A 9,969-nucleotide genomic window follows, 5' to 3' on the forward strand; every position below is an offset into this window, starting at 1 on the left:
TAAAGGGCCGTCAACATCTACTCCATAGATATTAAAATCATTTATATCATTTTCAGTTTCATCTCTTGACATAGGGTTGTCAATATTTATCATTCCCATAGCCCATATTTGATTGGGAGTCCAATTTTCTTCTGTAGATAAACGATGGTCGTTGTACATAAGTTTAAACTCTTTCAAGGAAAGATTTATTCTTTCTAAATAAACTATATGCAGTGTGAACATGTGAATTGGATTTTCAATATCTAAAATGCCGCTCTGTTCCATAGCATAAAAAGTGTAATAAAAAGATAAAACGACGCATCGAAACACATCTCTCCATAACCTCTCTATTCTTTAATTTCTTGTGGAAGATCCAGCTAAAAAACTCCCTATGCCATGACCTCTTCTTGCAATCATTTCATCACATATAAGAACATTTTCTACCCCAAAGTCTACTCTTATTCTTGAAGGCGTTGAAAACTCGCTTGTCGCATTTAAAAAAAGATTTAACACCGTTTCTGCTAAATTATTTGTATTGACTTCCAAAAACATTACTTTCCTTGATTTACCATCAATGCACCCATGTATTACGAATTTCCAACGAATTAGAGAGTGATGTCCATCTATATGCCATAAAGAATTTGGCCATGGTACATAATAAGATCGCCTTCTAACCAATGCTCCCCATTGCAATGCAGTATTCCTATGATCCACTCTGTTTAAACTAGAGCGGATTCTTCTTCTTTGTATATGGTAACCTTTTGATCTAAAATAACCAGATAATAATGGTTCCCCTGTTGCTACACCGTGACGAGATATGTATTCAGCTATAATTCTGTCTATTTCGTGGTCATTGATGTTGCTAAAACGACCTGTTTTGTTTAAATTAAGTTCATTTACTCTGCGATGAACTGTCCAACGTGAAACACCTAAAACCTTCGATGCAACATTCCAAGAAAAACCCAAACACTTAAATTCTTTTAGAACATTTTTTGGAATTTCGTACTTTGGCCTTCCAGGGGTTTTACTATATAACACATCAATATTGATACTGCAGTATTTTGAAGATTTTTCATGATAATAAAGGGAAAGCATTTTCCGAATCTCCAAAAATATATATAATATACTTTCTATTCTTTCTTTGTTGTTTAAATCACCAATAAACTCTTCATTAAAACTGTTCAATACTGGAATAAGTTGATCGATTAAATCAATATGCTGTAATAATAACGGCAAATAATCACCACAAGTGGTTTTTCCAATAAAAGATTCAACTTCATCTAGAAAAAATATTAAATTTTTATAAAGATCTGCACCCATGTCTTTTTCAATGATTTCGGTCGCCATTGTTTTTGTTTGTGTTTAATTTTTTTGTTTGCCATTAATTGTAGTTATTATCCTTCTATTTACGCGCGTAAATTGCTTTATCCCAGGAATATTGAATATATATTTGAAAAAGATTGAATATATTTGAAAAAGATTGAATATATATTTGAAAAAGATTGAATATATTTGAAAAAGATTGAATATATATTTGAAAAAGATTGAATATATTTGAAAAAGATTGAATATATATTTAGAAAATATTGCATATATTTTTCAATTTGAATATTGCTACAATCCGGCAGGCATACCGGTAATTAAGTTTACAGAGTAACATTTTAAAATACTAAATTATACTTCAATACAATAAATCAATAAAAGTTGCGTTTTTGTTTGATATTATTTTTTTATAACATAAATAGTTAAAGATAAAATCGCGATCTGACAATATACAAGAAGTTTGGAAGTATCAAAATCTCTTTCGTTGAAGTAGTTTCATAAGTGTGATACTAATTCAAACATTTTTTGACGAAAAAATTATGTAACAAATAAAAAAAGATATAAAAAAGAAAAAGCTTTTTATGAGTATCGCCTTTAGCAATTTTCATAATCGCGCTCGCTGACGTTATCTCGAGCACATAATCACGCCCGATGAAAACATATTGTAATTTTACGAGCGCGATATAACACGCTTGACGATTTTCTTCATCCCAAGCCCTGAATGATATAATCACCTTAAGCTATATACGATGCATAAAAATTATATATATATATTCAAAAAATTTTTTATAGATTAATAATGATTTTTTAAATTATTTAATTATGATTAATAGCTGACCCAATTATATAGTGGCAAATTATGGTTGTTGAATTTAATTTAGTGCATCATGGGACCTCACAAGAAAACATATCTATTTTGAGGTAAAGCTAAAATTTATTTAGATTGTAATTTTCCAATACCAGCTCATTTAAAAATTGCTGTAAAAATGGACATGTACTGCATAAATTTGCAACCAACAACGATTCATTTGAAGTAACTGTAGAATTAAACGGTAAGTATTTCAACATCAAAATTTGTTCAAGTCAGATTCTACAACTAGTTAGAACATCAAAAGTCTTTGTAAACCATTTTTCACGAAATTCGAAACCATTTGTTGACATCTGTGACATGCTTTTTGCAAATCAAATAACAACATCTGCTGTGGCACAAACATCGCAATCAATCGCAACCTCAATTGAGATGGCTACATGTTATTCATTTTCTTTTCAACAAATCAGTGTTTCATCTGGATCAAATAGTGATCACTTATCTTCTTTATCTCGTCCTACTTTAAAAAAGAGGATATTAAAGGTTTAAGAGATAAGGCAAAAGCTAGACCATACAGATTTAAATATCTAAATCAAGCTATTACTTGTAAGGAAAAGATAATTTCTCAACTTTTTATTTTTTATTTTTTTATTTTAGGTGCCCCAAGAAGTCCTAACGGTCTTGTCACAGAGCAACGCGGAAGAGCATTTAATCAGGAAGTTCACGCCTCCTTCCTTACCGCGACGCGAAAATATGCCCAAAGCTCGTTTCGAACCTGGATCTCCTGCATATAAAGCAAGCGTTCTAACCACTGCGCCACGGCCGCACAAATTTACAGTTAAAAAAACTTCAAAATCAAATTTTTTGTTTGAAACAACAGTTGACATTCACGCAAAGCAAGTTTTCTTATCAAAAGGCAATGTTAAGCCAACAACTTGCTGAAAAAATTTCTGCAATTCTTGTACTGCAAAATGATATACTGATTTTACAGGAAGAGTTGGAGGAAATTCAGCAAGTAACACAAAACACCGAAAATGAAAAATGCTACTCAGCAGATATTAGGTATTGTATATGACATTCTTGTGTGCCAAGTTCCTACATATAGTGTGTCATCTCTACTCCGTTGAAAGAAGTATTTGCCACGTGTGGTTCGATAATGCTACTTACACCCAGGATTAAGGATTGAGATTGGGGAATGTGGAGGCCAGTGGTTTTTGTCAATAAAAGCAGGAAAATTATCACAACACCATTGTTGAGTTAAATGATGCGTATGTGAGGTTGCTCAATTTTGTTGAAATGTCCAATCATCACCAAACACCTCGTTTCCATATTTCAAGGCTACTGGCAACACTTTTTTTATATACTAGTCATGATTTACTGTATCTTTGTCCAAAATAACCAGTGGTGTAACACCTTTTGAACAAACTCCCAACCAAACCATTACCTTTTGAGGGAATTTTTGTTTCTGTTTAATACCACCATCTTTATCGGCTTCATTACAATTAGTGGACCATATGCAATCATTTTGGGCATTGTACATACCATTTAAATCAAAAAAAATTTCATCTGAAAACAGAATTTTCAGTGTTTGTTCTTTTCAAAAATGGTTTCTTATCCAATTTGCAAATTTAATTCTCTTGACTTTTTGACCATTTGTAAGCAGTGATTCAACTCTGTGTTTGTATGCCTGCAAATTGAGATCCTTTTGAAGTTTTCTTTGAATACTGGTTCTAAAGATATTGAGTTTATTAGCTAATTTTCGAGATGTAATCCTTTTTTTACATTTCAGACGACTTCAGATTTTTTGAATGTTTGCATTTGTTCGAACTGATCAGAGTTGAATCATTTGGACCACCAAATGATTCAACTCTGATGGACATTTCAACTCAATAGAGCCTGTCTCTCTTATCATTTGACACCACCGATTTATTGTACGCAACCCAATGACACCCTTAATATCAGCAAATATTTTTGATGGACCATCACCATTTTGGTATTTAGAAAGTACAAGCTTTTGCAAATCTTTAGATTTCATTATCTACAAATAAAATTAAAAACCATAAAACAAAGCCATCGAGACAGATTTATAGACAATTTAATAATAAATCTTTTTAAAAAAAATTCACTGTTCTAGCTAAAAAAATAACAAAGTCATAATAAAAATACTACCTATGCCATTTATCTTGGGCCACCCGTTAATTGTATGTCTTATAAACTTGCATTAACAGATATTATTTACAGATAGTAGGTTAATCTTTTTTTTTTATAATAAATTTTACAGTGCCTAATGTATATCATATTCTCTACCCTCCCTTTTTTTTAAGATTATGAAAAGATTTATAATTATTCAATTTGTTTTTATGTATACATATATGTATATACATAAATGTACATAGAAATGTAATTTTAGGTAGTCGGTTAGTTACCGATATTCAACAACCAGGGTTGACCAGGTTGAAACGTGCTATGGGAAACCAAAGCTCATTTACTGTTTGACATAAGCAAATTGCCTGACTCATGACAATTAATGTTAACCACAATGATGGTCATGCATTGTTTCTACCCAGAAAGACAGATTTTTGCTTGCATGGATGAGAGATGTTAGTGTTTAATTACAATAAATCAGTACACTCTAGATAATAGCATCTGTCATTACCAGATAGTTACGCAAACACAAAATAACTTTCTTTTCATTATAATTTACAATCAAATCTATTATATTTTAGGTTAAAAAGTATTGAAGGGTCGATTTCTACCGATTTCTGTTTGGTTATGGGAAATGTGTTGTGTATCAGGAGTTAAGTGATTTTGAATTTTTTTTTAAGTTAGGAAACCATTCTCATCTTCTCTAATTTGTAATGGGTTTTTCAGTTATTGTGCTAAATATCTAATATATTTTCATTTATCTTTTGTTGCAAGGTTTTAACTATGATGGCAGTTTGCTACTGTAGATGTTTATCTTAAAGACCCCAAGTTTATATTTATGAATTCAGTAATAATAGTTAGATGTTAATTTATTATACATTAGTTAATTGTTAGCCTTAATTTTTATTTAAATTTTATATATCTGATATATTTTATCTTATCTATTATTGCAAGGTTACACAACATGATGAAAACCACACGATTGCTTCGATGGATGTTGATCTTTTTTATATCAAGATTAAACCGGTTAGATCATATTTTTTAGAGATTAATTATGTTTATTAATGCAATAATAACAGTTATATATTTATTTATTATACGGGACATAAGGCATCCTTATTAAATAGGTATGGCGGTATTAAGTTAGGGGTTTACTTTAGATATCATTGGATATGGTTTCCTTTGAGACTAAAGAATCGACTCTTTCTAGCTATGGATATCACAGTTTTGTTTGCTTTAAAAACTAGGCTTTCTTCAAAGCCACAATTCTGTTAAAAACATTACTAAGCAAAAAAGAAAATAATTATTATAGTCTAAATTTTTTGTTAAAGAAGTATGTTTTAAAAAAAATACACTATAGAACAACAAATAATTGCTTCTAGTCATCAATGACAAAAAATACTTTTGTTTTGCAGGAGACAACATGCCTGGAATTTCTGGATACTACACAAACAACAAAAAGACATGCCCAGAAAGTGTTCGTTTTAAAGGAAAAGAGAAATTTCCAAAAAAATTATTAATGTGGATAGCCATATCTGACCGTGGTATGTCCGAGCCATTGTTTCGCAGTTCCAAGGCTGTAGCAATCAATTCATCAATCTATATTAATGAATGTTTAGAAAAACGACTTCTCCCATTTGTTCACAAGTATCCTGGAGACTTTAACTATTTATTTTGGCCAGATTTAGCAAGTTCTCATTATTCTAAAGATTCTCTAAATTGGATGGACCAATGTGTCTATTACGTTGATAAAGAATCCAATTCCCCAAATGTGCCTCAAGCACGACCAATTGAAAATTTTTGGGGACATTTGCCCCCCATCCTCTTGGCGGCCCTGATTACTATTATTATTGTTATTTAACCAATAAAATTTTGTTTAAAGTTAAAATTTAATATTAAATTATTTTTTTTAACAATTAGTCTTATGATAAAGATTGTAATAATTTTAATTTAATTAATAATTTAGACTTAAAAGTCTTGGGTCTCGCAAACCCTGGATCTCTGTACACTTATAATCTATTTTGAGCTGCACACTAAAACATAAAAATATAAATTTGTATCTTTAGGGTATAACATATCCTAACCTTGAAGGTAGTAAATTATGTCTTTAAGGTAAAAAGTTTTACGAAATGTTGTGTAGTTTGCTCGTTTAGGGGTAAAATGTTCTACCTTATAGTGTTTAACTTTCAACCTTAAAGGGTATGATATGTGATATACCCTTAAAGGTAGAATATATGATATATTTAAGGTTGTTTCTACCTTTTATTTTAGAAAACACAATTTTATTTCCTCATTACTTTTGAATAGAATCTGATACCATAAAAGATGTTGCACCATCTGATTGAAGAGCTTATATCAGTTTTACGCTAGCAATAAACTCAAGAGTTTTTTGCTATTGCCTTCTTTTTTATATGCAAGATCTTATGGATAACATATCGATCGGTTTGTCCGACGTGCTGAACTTTGCAATGCTTGCGATATTTTTTTTATCTTTCATTTGTCGGATCTGTAAACGCTCTTTATTCAACTTAGCTCTATGCTTTCTTAGTTTTGTTGTCTTTCTACCTTTGCAGATTGTACCCATACCTTATTTTTGATTGCCTTTGATGGTTTTCTACGTAAAGCATTCACAATTATCTACATCACTTTTTAATGTACTCGCTTTATTTTGTAGAGGTTGCTAGAATATACGCATTGGTGTCTATTGTTTTGAAAAAAATAAAAGCTATCCCAGTGGGCACATTTTAACTTAAATTTAATTAACTTAAATTTAAGTACATAAAGGTCTATGGCCATGCTTATTGTAAATTCAAAAAAAGAAGTGAAGTTTTAATTAAAAAAAGTAGTAAAACATTTATTAATCATGGATAAAGTTTAACTATAAGTAACCAATTAGGAACAATTATTAACAATAAGTAACTAATTAGTAAAAATTAATAACTATAAGTTATTAAACTTGATAACTGCGCGAAATATTTACGAATTCAAATAAATTAATTTTAAAACATAACTTTACTGAACCCATCAAATATATCACGGTTTGTATATTTGGGGTCCTAATATCAATGAAATACCCTATGAAAATCCTTTTAAGGGGTGATAGTGCATGCCTATGGGAGCCCAAAATAAAGGGTTTTGAAATCCCTCATTAACATCCAAACCATAATTTTGGTCAAGAAGGTTATAAGCTTTTGCATACCATAATGCGATCTATTTAGGTGCTTAAAATGCTACAAGACATGCTTTGTTTAAACAATATATATAATATAAAATGTAATGCATAAAAACAAAACTTTTTTATTTTAAAAAGTTTTATCCAAATATGCATCTTATTGTTGTTCCGATGTATCAAGATAAATTCTCAAGTTCGAACTTTGCCCCTCGGTTAAAAAATTACCGGCCAATAATTTTTTCGGGAAATGGCAGTAATTATTCAAAGAAGAAAGCAAAATGTAAACACAGTGAGCGCTTTTTAAAATTTAAAGATGCCTACATTTGCAAAAACTCATGAAGATTGAAAAAAATCTGTTTGTGTTATATGCATGAAAAAGGGTGATTAAGAGTTGACTGAAAACTATATGTTAAAAATTCTTCAACTGATTTAAACAGACATAGATTTCAGTAATGAAAGAGTGCCTTTGGCTACTTGTGTTTCATGCAGATCTCAAATTGGAAAACTTTGTGCTGGAAAATCAATCATGTGCCTAAACTTTTTGACTTCAAGTCAATTTCTATCAAACCTACAACCAGAGTTTCGTCAGTTTGTGAGTGCCTTTAATGGGAAATTGCCAAGATCAAAGGAAAGAAGAAGCATCCGTTTGACAAAGTCAGAGTCCGAAGAAAAAATTCCAAAGCAAATTTCTTAAAGTTCTGAAAAGCGCTGCACAAAGTGCTTGTCAATTATAATTGACAAGCACTTTGTGCAGCGCTTTTCAGAACTCTAAGAAATTTGCTTTGGAATTTTTTCTTCGGACTCTTTGACTTTGTTAAACGGACCAATAATTATAGGCCGAGGACTTCTTCACAACTGCACCATTGGAACTCGCCATGAAAACCTGAGAAGAATGGCCAAATATGATCCTGTAGGTGCAGAGCAAGTGGCTGCAGCAGTCTTAGCATCCAAAAGCGCATCTCCAAATGGCACTATTAGACTCAGTCAGCCTTGTGGAAAACTTTTGCCATTGAGGAGAGGTAATTACTTCTATTGTCCAGTTAAGTATCATTATGCTAACTTAAAGGCACTCAAAATGTTGATTCACAGACATTTAATTTATGGCCTGTAATAATTAATTATGAGAAAAAGAAACAAAAATGCTTTTATATTAATTAAAATGCTAATTGCAACTGCTTTTATTGAAAATTCATCTCTTAATTAATTACCCTGCTTCAATTTTATTTCATAAACCTAATTTTACTTTAAATCATTCTCATTGCAAGAATAAATATTTTTTTTCCTAATGGATGTTATTTTATTGTTTTTAAAGGTCCGTCATCGGCTCAGCAGCTATTCAAAGAACCACTCACAACAGAAAATATGGTTCAAATTCAGCAAAATACAGGACTTTCAAACAATGGCATGCGAAAACTAGGTTCAGCACTAAATCAAATCATCCCAATTAGATTGGTGGAGCCAGGTTTTCCTTTGAAGTTTGCTCTAGCCGGCCAGAAGCTTAATGATCAGTTTATGGTCAGCAACATCAGATTGGCAGAGAATGGTCAAACATGTCAAGTTGTGCACTGCCAGAGCCTCAGCAATCTCAGTGATGTTTTCATAGCATCACAAAAACTATCAGAATCTTCCATTTTAAAACTCGGGATTGATGTTGGTGGATCATTTCTGAAAGTGAGCTTCACTCACATTGTGTTGGAAGAAGATGAGACTCCTCCACACAGCTCAGTACAGAAGACAATCAAGCTGATGGCACCAGCATCAACCAAAAAAACGAGTGTTAAGAAGCAGATGCTGATAGCACTGTCAAAAAACACTCCTGAGAGTTACCAGAATATGAAGGCCATTTTTAACCTCATTCAAGTCAAAGAAAAATGCCAAACAAGTTCTTTGGTTTTCTCTTGTGACCTAAAGCTGGCCAACATTCTTTGTGGCATTCAGTCTCACAGTAGCAAACACCCTTGTTGTTGGTGTGATGCTGCATCTCCAGGTCTTGAAAATTGTGGAAAACTTTGGACTTTTGGCCAGATCAGAAGACAGCATTCTGAATACATCCAGGCAGGAGGAGATTCAAGAAAGTCGAAGGAATTCAAAAATGTCATTCATGTACCTTTGATTGAATTTCAAGATGACAAGTTTGTCCTTGAAGCTATTCCAGAAAAATGGAGCTCCACTTATTACTTGGAGTTGTGAGCCACATCTTTAAAAATCTTTGCGACCTGTGGCCAAGGGCCAAGGAATGGCCTCCATCACTTCATATCCCTATCCAGCCTTACCATGGGGGGCATTTCAATAGGAACGATTGCATGAAGCTTCTAAGAGGTCTGGATAAGCTTCAACAGCTTTCAGAAAAAGAAGGTTTCAGTCCAGCTCTTGGCTTCATTCAAACACTCACACTATTCAAGACAGTGGTCACTTCGTGCTTTGGAAAAAGCCTGGACCCTGACTATGAATCCAAGATTGAACAGTTCAAACTTAGCTACACCAACCTTCCTATTTCTGTGACTCCCAAAGTGCATGCAGTATTTTACCACGTGCCACAGTT

This window comes from Hydra vulgaris, chromosome 11 (assembly GCF_038396675.1).
Source record: "Hydra vulgaris chromosome 11, alternate assembly HydraT2T_AEP".
NCBI classification, from domain to species: domain Eukaryota; kingdom Metazoa; phylum Cnidaria; class Hydrozoa; order Anthoathecata; family Hydridae; genus Hydra; species Hydra vulgaris.